The sequence below is a fragment of the Symphalangus syndactylus genome, chromosome 1, assembly GCF_028878055.3.
Source record: "Symphalangus syndactylus isolate Jambi chromosome 1, NHGRI_mSymSyn1-v2.1_pri, whole genome shotgun sequence".
In the NCBI taxonomy this organism is placed as follows: domain Eukaryota; kingdom Metazoa; phylum Chordata; class Mammalia; order Primates; family Hylobatidae; genus Symphalangus; species Symphalangus syndactylus.
In genome coordinates this window covers 53,763,602-53,778,416 of record NC_072423.2, presented here as the reverse complement: position 1 = coordinate 53,778,416, position 14,815 = coordinate 53,763,602, and the positions used below count along the sequence as shown (strand labels likewise).

General features: G+C 39.6%; 1 long non-coding RNA gene across 1 annotated transcript in view; it reads left to right on the top strand.

Moving 5' to 3' along the window:
- Positions 1-908: 908 nt before the first annotated feature.
- Positions 909-14,815, top strand: part of LOC129458791 (uncharacterized) — a 52,333-nt gene continuing 38,426 nt past the window's right edge. The window contains exons 1-3 of the long non-coding RNA XR_008649735.2: positions 909-1,108; positions 10,512-10,577; positions 14,371-14,605. This is a non-coding gene — a long non-coding RNA (uncharacterized lncRNA). The remainder of the gene's footprint in view (positions 1,109-10,511; positions 10,578-14,370; positions 14,606-14,815) is intronic.

Genomic DNA, 14,815 nt, shown 5'->3' with positions numbered 1-14,815 from the left:
CTTTATGTTTCATCTATTATGTAAGATGCTCTATTCCGGACAAATGTAGACAATTTCTTCCTGAGGAATGGCATCTCACATTTCTGGTGTTTTACTGTTGCTTCTGATTCTGCTTTGATATTGTAGATGGAATAGAGAGTGAAGACAACTATTTTCATATAACTATGGTTCATGATTGGCCTTTGGATAATCAGCCATTAGCTGGAATAGTCACCACTGATGCACTTTAATTTTATAATAGGCATCCAGCAGTTTGATGATGAGTGTCTAAGCCAGAGTATGGAGGGGTGAGAGAGGAAGGGTGCTCATATATTAGAATTATCTGGAAACATTTTCAATTATTCATGCCGGTCTCAAAATAAATCAGCATCTGGTGTAGGGTTCTGAGAGAAGGGAAGTAACAGGTAGATTTTGCAGAAGTCACCTTGTACCTGGCCATCCCTTCATCCAACTGAAAATCACCACTCTCAGCTCTAAGTTCCTCTATTTGTGGTTGCCCCTCTTTGTCCTAGTGGCACATTTATGCTGTTTTTTCCTTTATGAAGAGCAATTTTCCTACTGAGTAATCACTTAAGTGAGTTCAGTGTAATGTCTGCTAGAGTTGCCAAAACAAAATACCAAACTGGGTGATTTAAACAACAGTTATTTATTTCTTGCCGTTCTGTAGGCTGGAATTCTAAGATCAAGGTGTTGGCAGGGTTGGTCTCTAGTGAGGACTCTTTTCCTTGGCTTGCAGATGGCCACCTTTTCATTATGTTATCAAATGGCCTTTTCTCTGTGTACACATCCCTAGGGTCTCTTCCTCTTTTAATAAAGACATTAGTCATATGGAGTTAGAATCCTACCATTATGACATCATTTAATCTTAATTACTTGTCTACAGGTCACATCTTCAAATACTATCACATTAAGGATTAGTACTTTAATATATTAAGGGAGGGAGGCAAAATTCAGTCCATAACATTAAAAATGTAAAAATGTTTCCGGTGACACATACTATCTTTTGGCTTCCAAAGATCCTACAGCTTCAAATTTTCTTGAATCTTCTGAGTCACAAGAACCACCAGGAGTAATTACAGCCCTAATTCCAGTTAGGAAAGTTGCAATGGTAAATTGAAATTCATTATATAAAATCTAGATGAATTTACTTTCAGAATATTGAGCTGTGCCTAATCCTCCTCAAAGTAACATTCAGGTTAAGAACTGGATAATTTGTATGGTAGGCAAGTTTTCGCCTGGTCTCCCAATGTCTTCCTAAATTCCATTCTTAAAGCATCTTCTTCCTTCTTTTCAGTATCTTTCTCAAAAATGTGATATACTCTTCACATTGAGCCTGCCAGATTTCTTCACTATCGGTCTTATCAACACCTATGCACCCTCCTGTCTCATTCTTTTAGGTTTCTGCTCTGGGGGAATGGCAACTAGCTAATGTGATAAACAATTCAGATAAATATATAGGTGGAAGATAAGTATTTTAGGCTAGAACCTCTTTTTTTTTTTTTTTTTTGAGACGGAGTCTTACTCTGTCACCCAGGCTGGAGTGCAGTGGCGTGATCTTGGCTCACTGCAACCTCTGCCCCCCATGTTCAAGGGATTCTCCTGCCTCAGCCTCCCGAGTAGCTGGGACTATAGGCACGGGCTACCATGTCCGACAAATTTTTTGTATTTTTAGTGGAGACGGGGTTTCACAATGTTGGCCAGGATGGTCTTGATCTCCTGACCTCAGGTGATCCGCCCACCTCGGCCTCCCAAAGTGCTGGGATTACAGGCGTGAGCCACCACACCCGGCCTAGAGCCTCTCTTATATTTGCACTAATGACATGTCTTCTGAAAACTCAGAAAGGTGCTCCAAGCACACTCTCTATTCAGACTGAGTGTAGATAATCAGTCTTGCATTTTTCCTCCAAAGAGCTGACCCATGCAGGTATGTTCTTAGGAATAGACCATCCATTTCAAACGAGTACATTTTATTATGATCTACAGGGCACGGTTTTCACAAAAGCATTAAAAAAAATCTCCTGTTTTCCCCTCTCTTAACTCTTTCATTATCTGCCTATACATTATGAGGTCTGAGAGAGTAGGAAATGTATCCTATTTTCTTTTATTTCTTTAATGAATATTGTTGGTGCTCAGAAAATGTTTGGTGATTACGTTTTTGTTCTAGTACAGGTTTTGTGTCTCTCTGTGTGTGTGCGTGTGTGTGTGTGTGTTTGGCAAATATTACTTTTACCATTTCAGTTTTCAAAATATGCAACCCAAACAGAGATTAGAATGACTCAGATTTTGGAAGATTTTAGAAGCAGAGTCGGATTATATATTTATAAATTTTTCTAGTGCCATATCTTTTCCCAACTCCAAGTATCTAAACCAGCAGGGTTAAAATCACACTATTTGAGTCAGCATTCCCTTTGAATGACATTATTATTACTGTTTATCATTGCCTCAGCTTTTACAATAGGTTCGGTGCTGTGAAAGACATTAAAAAGACACAGTTCTTGCCTTGGAGCTTACACTCAGATAGGCAGACAAACAAAGTGTATTTAAGAAGAGGTAGATTGGTCAGGAAAATGCAATTTCCCAGGTGTTTGTATTTGTGCTTTGGGTTCCTTTGTCTTTTAACCAGCTGTGGACTAAAGCAATCTTGAAACTTTTCTTCAAACAAGGATATAAATGACAAGAGTTCGGGGTAAAAAACATGAGCCTTAAAGGGCAGAATACATGGCTGAGCATCCACACGACCTGATTCTGGGGGTCTCTGTGGTCTTGAATTACTCTCTCTCCTCATGCTTCTTTCAACAATTCAGACTGCCAGTGGCTTCCTCACTGGAAACCAAATCATTCACTTAAAAATGGATCACCAAATTTTATGGCCTGTTTTCAAGCCATCAGATACTGTTTAAAAATGGACTAGTTCTCCTTACAGACTGAGATATTTATTTGAACAAAATTTAGAAATACTTTTATCTCAAGGATTTATTACCCTCCAAAATTTTGAGTTTTGAAAATCCAGTTTGTAAGCTGAAATGAGTAAAAATGTATTTCATAATTTTTACTCTTTTGGTGAACATTTTAAAAGTTTTCTCATGCAGACATAGAGCAAAAACAAATATTTCCATTTTGTATATTTGGTGTTTGTGGGAAATACTCGCTCATGTTTGCACGCATGTGTCTGTGTGTGTGTGTGTGTGTGAGTGAATGCAAAACTTGAAGTTTCACATACGAAGTACATTGGGAACACAATCTTCATGCTTGCTAAAGCTGTTGAGATGTCCACATTGCAAAGGGACTGGCAATAGCTTCACTAAGGGGCTGGCAATAGCTTCACCAAGCCGGGTTCCACTGCGTTCAGTCACCATGGTCTCTAGGTGCACAGAAGGGTTTCTCGCAAGGATCTTGACCTGGGTAAAGGATGTAAACGCCCAGAGCCATGCATATTTAGGCCTTGGTTTCCAAAGTTTCTGTTTAATTGCACTTTCTCATCACATGCAGGAGTGTGGTATGCCCTTCCAGATGGCCCATACAAATGCTTTGTTGTACTTCACTCACTCTCTGCATGCCAAGCATCTCTGGGACTACATACATCACCAATTAGCATCTTATATTCATTTGACAGGAATGGTTCTGCAACATTTTATTCAGTTTTCTTTGATAAACATGATTTGCGTGTTCTTCCCTTATAAGAAACAAGTTTGTGATCGTGGAATTTTCCTTCCTACTCCTCCCTCCCCACCAAATGCTTTTCCCCATGCAGCAACCAGTTGATCTGTATTTTGGGAAAAATGTCTTTTGTGTGACATTTTTAGAACCTGAGGAGACCATGTTAGTGTGTTTACCAATGTATACCGTAGGTATTTACTATGTCACATTTCTCCAGGGGGCTGTGTTCTTGCAGGTACATTCTGCATTTTTCAGATTCTAGATCACGAGACCTCATCATTGACATAAATTTGATACTGCCATCCCTTCAGGCCTTTGCAGAAGTCTTCCAGATAAACCTTCATTTTCTGAGCTCTGTGCTGAGCATTTGATAGTGAATTTTGTGTACTGACACTGATAGTGAGATGCATTCTTAACATGTAACAATCACATTTAGTCAATACACCAAAGCGATGCAATGCACCAGAAGGATCAAATTGTCACCTGGCCAATGGTGACAGTTACTTTGAAGAGTTTTTCAGTGTGATAAATATTGACACTCTGGATAGTGGATAAGTAGAATGCACAGAACCGTGTCGGGTAGTGCCTTCTTCATGTCTCCACTTGGATGGCTCATGGGCATTTCAAACTTTACCCATCTGCTTTCAAAATTCTCAACACTGGTTTCTCTCCCATCTAATAAATGATTCATCTACTCAGTTCAGAAACCTGCAGTCACCGGGAATTCCTTTAGTTTTTTCATTCTCCTCACCCGCCTCCTCCTGGAATCTGTCATTGAGTTCCTTTCCATTCAGTCTTTGCCAACTCCTGCCTCATTCTCCCTTCACACCCCAGTGCCTGGAAAGCTTCTGTAACTTCCAAACTGGCCTTCCTTCTCTAAGTCTGGTTTTGGTAGATTCCTTTCTCTACCCAACTGTTAAAGTTTTTTACACCATACATTGGAGGAGGTCACCCTGTAGCTGAAAAACCGGCATAGGTTTTCAGTCCTGTTTAGAACACAATCCAAACCTCTCCCACAGCAACTCCCTAACCCTGCGAAGCCCTGCATGTCTTGGCTCCTTTCTAGCCCCTCCTTCTTTTCTAGCCCCTCCTTCTTTTCTAGCCCCTCCTTCTTTTCTAGCCCCTCCTTCTCCTTACACAGGCACAGCCTCACTAAGCTCCGGCCTCACTGGGTGTTTTGGGTTCTTGAAATTTTTCAGTTCTTTCCCACTTTGAGGATTTTGCATTTGCTTGTGTCTCCTGCCTGAAAAGTACTTCCCTGTAACTTTCACTTGCTTGGCTTCTCTTCATTCTTTGGGTATTTTCTTTAGAGAAGATTTCTGAGTTCACTCCAACTGGAGTAAATTCCCCGGTTACTTTCTGGCCCACCGCCCCGTTTATTTCCCTGAAAGCACTAATCATAGTCTGAAAATGTTTTAGTTACCTATTCACATATTTGTCTGCTGTCTACTTCCTACTGTCTAGTACATTCAAGGTCAAGGTCTGTCTTGTTTAATTTATATTCCCAATTCTTAGCACAGTGCCTGGCACACAGGAGATACTTGAAACGTATTTATTGAATGAATGTCTCTAATAAGTTTTGATGAGGAGAGTTGAGTGTGTACATGTGGGGTGTGTGCATGTAATGAAGAAGTTAAAGGAAGGAAGTATATTCTACATAGGAGTAGGAGAAGAGATGGGAAAGCTTGGCATTAGCATTGCAAAAAGACAGGTCAGCTGAGGGGCTGCCAACACAGGACTGATGCCTGAAGCCTGGGTCAATGCAGAGATCAGAGGACTCCGCCTTATAACCCCGGCAGTTTGCCGGAGACCAGTCAAGTATGTACTGATTGGCGCCTAGGAAAACAGCACAATGTACTCATTCACATAGAAAAAATAAAAGAATCACAGCTCCAGGGTAAAACAGAGCACGGATCTTCAAAGCATCATATGATGCGGCTTAGGTCACATCACATTCAATAAATGGAACAAAACTTCCACTTTCACATGTAAACAAACATGTGAATTCCTAGGATTGAATTCACCATCCCCATAATCTGCAATTTAATTTTACAAATTAAAGATAGAGCTTAAGGGACACATTTACCAGCTCCCAATAGATAGTGGGATGAAGCCCCATGGATGAGAATTTGACACAAGCCCTTGGACTGCACAGTGCTCAAACTGGGAGAAGAAAGCACATTTCTTCATGAAAAGAAACTCACTGCCTCGGTCAAAACTTGACTTTGGCCGGACGTGGTGGCTCACGCTTGTAATCTCAGCACTTTGGGAGGCCGAGGCAGGCGGATCATGAGGTCAGGAGTTCGAGACCAGCCTGGCCAACACAGTGAAACTCCGTCTCTACTAATTTTTTAAAAATACAAAAATTAGCTGGGAGTGGTGGTGGGCACCTGTAATCCCCAGCTACTCAGGAGGCTGAGGCAGGAGAATCGCTTGAACCCAGGAGGCAGAGGCTGCAGTGAGCCGAGATCGAGATCGCACCACTCACTGCACCCCAGCCTGGACGACAGAGCTAGATTCCATCACAAAAAAACAAACAAACAAACAGCCCTGACTTTAGAAGGCATGCAGGTAAAGTCGTTAAGCACATAGGCTCAGTGAATAGCAATAACAGTAATGCCAGATAGCATTTCACAAGCACTTGCCATGTGCCACGTACTGCATTAACCTACTTCCACGCACTCTCTCGCTTTAAACTCATAACACGTCTATGAGGTAGGTATGATTTTTGCTCTATTTTCACAACAGAAAAACATGAAGTTAAGAGATGTTTATTATTGTGCTTTAGATCATACAGCAAGTGTGGAAGGTGGGATTTAACTTCTTATCTATTAACATTTAGAGTTAGAACTTCATTATCCCTTTTGATTTGCAAGGAAACCTCATCACTGAGTAAGAGGTCTTAGCCTCTGCCTGGGAAGTAAAAAAATATATACAAGGACATTCTCGATCCTACCAATTTCTAGGAAAAATACATCCTCTGAATTTATACCACACAGCATTTAATATATGACGCTATAATTGTTTTTGGTTTGCCCATTAGAATGCAATCAACTTTAGGCCCTTGCAGTGATCCCTCATCCCTAGTCCTCAGCACAGTGTCTGCATCTCAGCTGAAGGCAGAGGTTACAGCTTGTTCTGAAACACTGATCCGTGAAAGTTTTTAAAAATTTGATTATTTCAGCCTTCCATTTGTATTAACTTGTTTACCAAAACGACTTATAGTCATTTCTGAGTAAACATTTTAAAGACGATCTTGCGTTGTAGTTCCAAAGGATGATCCATGAATAAACCTGACATGGACTGTCAGGGACTGTTTCCAGTTAAAAATGACTGTCTTGAAAGAGTCTGAAGAAGCTATTTACAATTCTAAGAGAATAATGTTAACTTTAAACACTATTTAATTTTAAAGCATTGTCAATAAAACAACTGAGAAATTGGGGAAGAAGAAAATAAAAACAAAAGAAGACAGAGAAATTGATTCTATCTTGGAACTGTCACGTGGGGGAAATTTCAAAACAGGATATGGAAGGTTTTAGAAAATTCATCATGCTCATTACTCCCATTTTCAGGTAAAATGCAAACTAGATGCAAGCAGGCTTTTAAAACACCATTTTATGTGTCTAATAGGCCAGAACTATTGAAGCAAATCAGATCTCTCATTTTAATATGCATTTACACATTTAAAAATTTATATTATTGACTATGTTGAATGCCGTGACTTCTGGAGAACCATTATGGCTCACAGGATAGCTTTTTATTTGGCATTGTATCAATTTGGAGCTCAGAATGTCATGATCTTAATGCAGATAAGAAGTATGCATGTGAGAAGTGGTATGGAGAGAAAGGTAAGGTGCACATGCAGTTGGCAATTTTCAAATGTCATCACTTTAGCCCTAAAAAAAAAGAAGAGAATGTTCTGCTCCCTGGTCTGTGCCAGGCACTTCCACTTGCACGCCCTGCACTTCTCCTTTGCTTGCTGCAGTGCTGTAGAGTATGGAGGACTATTTGCCCCACGTGTAAATATCACACAGAGCTAATTTACATTGTAGACTGTGGGTCCAAGAGGGAGAAACACTTAATTTTATTAATAGAGTAGATTTTAAATCTCTCTACAGGAGGCCATAGAATACCCCAAAGGCTTATCTATGCTATAGAGAGATGGCAAATCAGAAAAGCCCCAGTGCGTTTTTTCCCCCCTCAGAATCTGCTCCCAATGAAAGCTACTACTAGGCCGATTGGTTTTGAGCATCCTCTGTTTGAACATTGGAATTGTTCTACACCTGATGTACAAATACCTTAAGCCCCTGAGGTTTACAATAGGAATGCTAATGCGTGGCGTAAGCCCCTCTGAAACAAACAGAGCTGGGATAATAATTTTGTAACCTCTTGTTGACATAACCCACCAGCTTGCTGAAGAGCCCCTTCATGTAGAGGAAACAGAGAAACTATAATGATTTTCAGATACAGTTGACAAGAGACCATTTAGTAAACTTTTATTTTTTTTTAACTAACAGTATGCAGGGATGTTGTATTCTAGGCTGCTACTAATAATCTCATCAGAATGCAAAAGCAGCGACTGTGTTATAAAACCAATGATCTGTTATATTCTGCAAGAATTTACAAAAGCCTAATGTCATTTACTACACCATGAGAACCATACTTGGATAAAAAAAAATAAAACACAACAGAATTCAAAAACTGATTACAGCTGACGAAAAAATATGTGCGAATGTAATGCTTTAAAGGTATAACATACCACAGTTAAAGACAGGAAGCAGTGATGACTTCAGAAGGGAAGGAATTGGCATTTGGGAAGGTAGGAGTGTGCTACATCACTTAGGACAGTTTGGAATCAGGGCATCCATTCAAGGCCAGGAGTCACCCGGTCAGTGCTAAATATGTGTTACTGGCTCAGGTTGCAGGAAACTTGCAGGCTCAAAAGAGTTTCCTTTTTTATTCTTCACTTTTTCAGCAGCATTTTTGACAGAAGCATATCTGTAGCAGTTTTAAATACAGAGTTTAAATGTTTTAAAAGGGAAGAACTCTTTTCAGGGACATTTGGAATAAAGTCAACTGAAAAGTCAGTGGCAGGGATGTCAGGATGTGTATGTAGCTGGGACACAGACAGCCTTACCCCCGTCTCAGCTGGTACTCTGTGATAGGTTGAAGAACAGAAGCAAACTTCCCTGAGCCCATCATGCTCCATGCTCTCAAAGGTTTCATGGATTCAATTCTGGCAGTCTATGGCATCTTAATTTTAAAAATTACTTTCTTTGATGCCCAAAGCAAATTTTTCTGCATTTTGTTCAGTAATTTTAAAAAATAGCTTTCAGAAGGATATCTACCTTTTTGCTTATTTATCTATCTATCTAATCAAATCTGTGTCTATCTACCTGTCTGCCTATCTATTGAGAGTGAGAAACTTTGATGTTCTTGCAATTTCTATAATCTTTGGAAGAAATTTATTTATTCTTTCCTTTTGAAACTGAGTCAGTTGGAAGCATGTTTATCTCCAGGATGGACTTGGCAGAATGTGAGAAACACAGGGTCCTTAACACTAAAAGGCATTTTTTACAGCATTGTTAACCAGCTTTCAGCAGATTCCTTGCAGCATTTGTATTCCTGGATGTCCTTGAAGGAACACTTGGTCTTGCAAACTTGCAGGGAGTCATTTGGAAGTGTTGACTTAGGCGCCTGTAAGACATCTGGTAATAATGAAGATGGAGCTTTTAATGCTTTGGGATTTTATGAATGAGTTATAGTACAGTCACTGATGAATCATTAAAGTACATCTCTACAGGAGGAGATCGCCCATATTTCTTGACTGCTGGGAAGTTGCACATATTGTTAGTTGTCCAGAAAAAAAGTGAGATCTGCTAAGTCTGAATTCCCTGCAGAGCCGCTAGTTTGAGAACCAAATGAAAGTAACATTACATTTCAGGAGAGCCTTGTTCACCAGAGAGATGTATGTTTTATAAGAGAGCTAGGTCTCTTTATTAGTGAGCCTGAATCGCACAGGGCGATGGTCAAATGTGAAGAACAGGCTCTCTGCCTCTGCTCATGCCACTGCCTTTCCTGCTGAATGATTGGAGGAGTCACTGTCTATCTGGTGACCTTCCTCAAGAACAGCCCCGGTGCGCCCCTCTTCATGATGTTCCCTAATCTTCATAGGTAAAATTAATGAATTCTCTGTTATGTGCCTGCAGCATTATACATATAATTATCTTAGATCTCTTAACTGTCTTATAGTATGCCCATAAATGTACTTATTTATTGGTTTATCCTACTAGACTATTAGCGCCTCAATAAATATTATTTTCCATTCACAACATACAGCTGAGGTCCTAACATGTAATAGGTATCTAATAAATGTTTAGCAAATAAGTAATTACAAAAGAATTTAAGTAAAAATCAAGCTTATAGGAAGAGATAAGAAAACAATATCAACAATTTGATAAATCTGAACTGACTGTGAGTCACCTAAGAAGTAGGTTTACAAGATTCTTGTCCTCCATAAGGAAGAGAAAAATTTAAAAATAAACATCTTTTTCTTCATTCCAAAATTCTGTTGTGTTACAGCTGAGGGACAGGTCCTTTTCTCAGTCTAACAGGTAATCAACAATTTAGACATTGGAAGCAAAAGGTTTCATTTGTTCTCATTAAGATAATATCTATACACACAAGAAAATTATTGGTCTTTTTTGAAAACTGTGAGTGAGTTTGAAAAGAGCGTTGTAAATAGATTTAGTAATTTCTTTGTTTAACACATTTGCATCTGCTATGTGCCCAGCCCTATATTAGGTATTGAGGGTTCAGGGATGAACTAAGCTGATCTGGTTCCTGCTCTCTAGGCTGTAGAAGATGGCGAGTGCTGTGGACTTCAAAGAAAAGATTTCTGAAGTGTCACGACAATTATGGTAAGTGCTATGCTTGAAACAGTTAGGTACTTTGATAGCATTCAAGAGGGAATTCTGACCTGGAGAGGAGATATCTTCACTGAAGAAGTGATAATTAAACAGAAACTAGAAAGATGGTGGTAGTGTGAGGACAGGGGCCTTTAGAGACAGTGTGATGAAAAGCAAGGTGATACAGGCAGACAAACAGCATATTTGCACATGAGCCTGGTCCATTTGAAGAACGCAAGGATGGGGACAGGCAGTGAGACTCCAATACAGTGAGTGAGGGTGAGCATGACGTGAACTGAGAATAGAAATTTGGGCAGGCAGCAATTTGGGAGGCTGAGGCAGGGGGATCATTTGAGGTCAGGAGTTTGAAACCAGCCTGGCCAACATGGTGAAACCCTGTCTCTATTAAAAATACAAAAATTAGCCAGGCATGGTGGTGGGCACCTGTAATCCCAGCTACTAAGGAGGCTGAGGGAGGAGAATCACTTGAACCCAGGAGGTGGAGGTTGCAGTGAGCCGAGATTGTGCCACTGTACTCTAGCCTGGGCAACAGAGCAAGACTCTGCGAAAAAAAAAAAGGGAAAGTTGGGCAGGATCATTTCTTTCAAGGGATGAAAGGCCATGCTACGGATGTGACAATGGATGAGACCATGGGCAACAAGTATCCCATACAAATGCAGCTCTAAGCAAAGTCCCCTAGCTAGCTTCTTCCAATCAGACAGCCACGCTACTCCTGCACATCTATCCCTTTGTATATAACAAATCCAGCACTGCAAAAGGAATTGGAGATTGTGGGATAATTTTTTTTTTTTTTTTTTTTTTTTTTTTGAGACGGAGTCTTGCTCTTTCGCCCAGGCTGGAGTGCAGTGGGGCAATCTCGGCTCACTGCAAGCTCCGCGTCCCGGGTTCACGCCATTCTCCTGCCTCAGCCTCTCCGAGTAGCTGGGACTACAGGTGCCCGCCACCACGCCCGGCTAATTTTTTGTATTTTTTAGTAGAGACGGGGTTTCACCGTGGTCTCGATCTCCTGACCTTGTGATCCGCCCGCCTCGGCCTCCCAAAGTGCTGGGATTACAAGTGTGAGCCACCGCACCCGGCCGATAATTTTAAGAAAGAAAATGATACTCAAATTTGAGTTTTTGGGAGATTTCTCTAACGATCATTCTGGGAACATGGCAGAGGAGAGAAAGGGTCCGAGTAGAGAGAAAGTGAAGAAGTGAGGGATGGCTCACACTGGGGTGGTTGAGAGGGAGATGAGTAGAGGGATATTGGTCAATTAGTAATATATTTTGAAAGAATAATCAACAAATATGGATATCAAGGATGATTGCTTGGGTTCTGTCATGAGCATATGAGTGGCTATTGAGCCAGTTATTAAAGCAGAAACACTTGAGAAAGAATAGTTCAGGATGGAAACAGTAAGTTTGGTTTTTGAAATTGTGTTGTTTGAGATGCCTGTGGAACATCCAAGTAGAGGGATCAACAGGGAAGTGGGACATAACTTGAAAGAATGAGAATAGAAATTAGCATGGAAACAGGAATTTAGGAATGATAGGCTTATAGAGAAAAATACAAGAACTATTGCTAGAAATTAGAGTATTAACACAGCTTCTTCTTTGGATCATAACAGACAGTGAGGGGGAGAAAGGAGAAATATGAGATATTCTCTAAGAAGTGATAGAGGTAGTTTTACTTTGTTTTTACATGTTACTAAAAATGTATTTGTTGATTTTTTTTGTCATAACACATTTTGGCCTTTTCCTGTCTATTGTTGGCTGCATTTTAATGATATTTACGGTGTGTTTTACATTGCACTAATGCTAGCAAGTACAAGACTTTTCCCATTTTTCTGGAGATCATACAATACAAAAACCATTAGAAAAGTATAAAAGTCATTTTTAAATGGTTGGACATGGATAATCAATGAAATATCCATTTGGAAAAGTAAGAGAAGCGTCAGAGCTAGATGTATGTGGAAATCATGTATCTGTATGCATGTGCATCTCTGTTGCTCTGTGGGTATATATATACACACACATATACATACACAGAATCACTAAGTCAGGTGTTATCACTTTACATATTGATAATGAACTTCAGAGAGGATACGTGATAGCACATGGTTAGCGAGTGGCTGAAGGCAGGCTTGAAATCTCGACTCAAAGAGTTCTTTCTACTTTATTCCTTCTAAGTGAAACAGCCAACATCAGCAGGTCCTCATGCACATTGAGCACCTTCATCTTTACCACAGGTCTCTGAGGTTAGCAGATTTACAGTGTGGTACATAAAGTGAGGTCTTCTGACTGCTACTTGTATCCCACACTCAAGGAACATTCTGAGCACATGCAGAGCTGGCCTTGGAGTTGTACTGAATCTGTGCATGGAAGTTATGGAATTGAAGAGTCAGGGAGTGCTCTTCGTGAGGTGCATTCTTATAACAGTGAGAGCATAGACAGAAGGACATGGGCCAAGATACTTACAGTGGAACACATCAAGATGATCGCCACCTTCCAAAGGCTCAGCCTTTTGATGTCACATGCCTAAGTGACACTTCTCTCCTGGGGTTGAATTTTTAAGAACATACGAATGAGTAGATTCACTAAGTATGTGGAGCAAGATACATAGGAGACTAGGAAGGAAAACCAGAAGAAAAGGAAACAAACACTGTTCAAGTTTTAGGAACTTTGGAAGGTGAAAGTGTAGGGCAGATGAAAGAATAATAATGATGATGTTGATAGTGATGATGACAGGAAGGAAGAGGAGGACCCAGTACATTCATACAATATATTTCTGTTTTAAATCATCTGCTCACTGTTGACCTAGAATCATGCTGCTGGTAGTTAGGATGCATTTACAGTATTAGCCTTTGCTTTCTACAGTGTACATGGCTAGCCCCATGTGATTGTGGGTGTTAGACTCACTAGGATGAGAGCAGGGCCATGGTATCCCTCATACTCTATTCTCTGAAGGAAAGCAAGTCTGGCCGTCTTCCACTAGAAAACAGATTTCTCCCAGAATGAGTTCATTTTAGCTGTCAGCAATGGAGTATCTAAGCATCTCTCTTTGTATGCAACATTGCCGGCAGGATGCCCACCCACCTCCACAGGGGATAAGAATCCCCAATGGGGGAGAAAAGGCTGCTTCCACGTGAGTGAAGCAGCTGTTGTTTTACACAGAAATGTCAAAAGCACAAGCAAATTTCTCATCACCAATTGGTGGTGTCATGGCCAAGGAAATACTTCGTGATTGTTATGTGGTTTTGGGAGAAGCAACTGGTTTTATGAGATTTACGTTATAGATATAAACTACATCTAAAAAGTAAACCCTTCATTACAATTTATTTTACTGCTAATGATGGAATTTGAATCTGAGATGTGGAAGGTGAGATTCAATTAGCCATGTATCTTTGAAACTGAAAAAATCATGTTATCTTTTATTTACTGTTTTTAGTAGTTGAATGAATATAAATATGTCCAGTGATTCTGAATATTAAAAATTATACGATCTTTTAATAATATATTTCTAGTATGTAAAATTTTGTCATTTCCCAAAATAAGTCTCAAATATCAAGCATTTAAGGCAGTTTTCCAAATGCAAAGAAATATAAGCCATATGTCATTGTGTCCTTATACTGACCTTTAATTTATTTATATGTTTATCTGCCCAGCTGTCTGTAATCTGTCCATTCATCTATGCATCCATCCATCGTCTAACAGCTATTGATTAAAGACCTCTGTAGCTGATATACTGTATTAGACATTATAGGACATTGTAAGTGACATAACTCCTATTCTGTGTCTTTTAGATGCTTCAAATTATGTTGACTATTCATTTATAGCATAAAGAAGAGTGAGCCACTTTATCACTGCAGTAATTATATTTTAAAAATGAAGAAAATAAAACAAATGGAGTTTCCCACCCAATCCATGGAGACACAGACACGAAGTCTTACCATAGATGTGTGGCCAATCCTTACATCGCTTTTATTACAAGCCTGGAAATGACAATAAAATATATGAACTTGAGAGTATATAAAGGCTGTAAGTTAGCCATAACTTAGATTATAAGAAAATTAGATAGTAGTTCAACATAAAGAAATGAAATCTAACATATGATATTATGTTCCGCACTGTAAATATCTCTGGTGTATATCTTGATTACCTGATTATGATAAAAGTAACAAGATAACTTGTTATCACATTATCTGATAACTAGTTAACATGTCAGTATAGTAAATGATCAAAAACTGT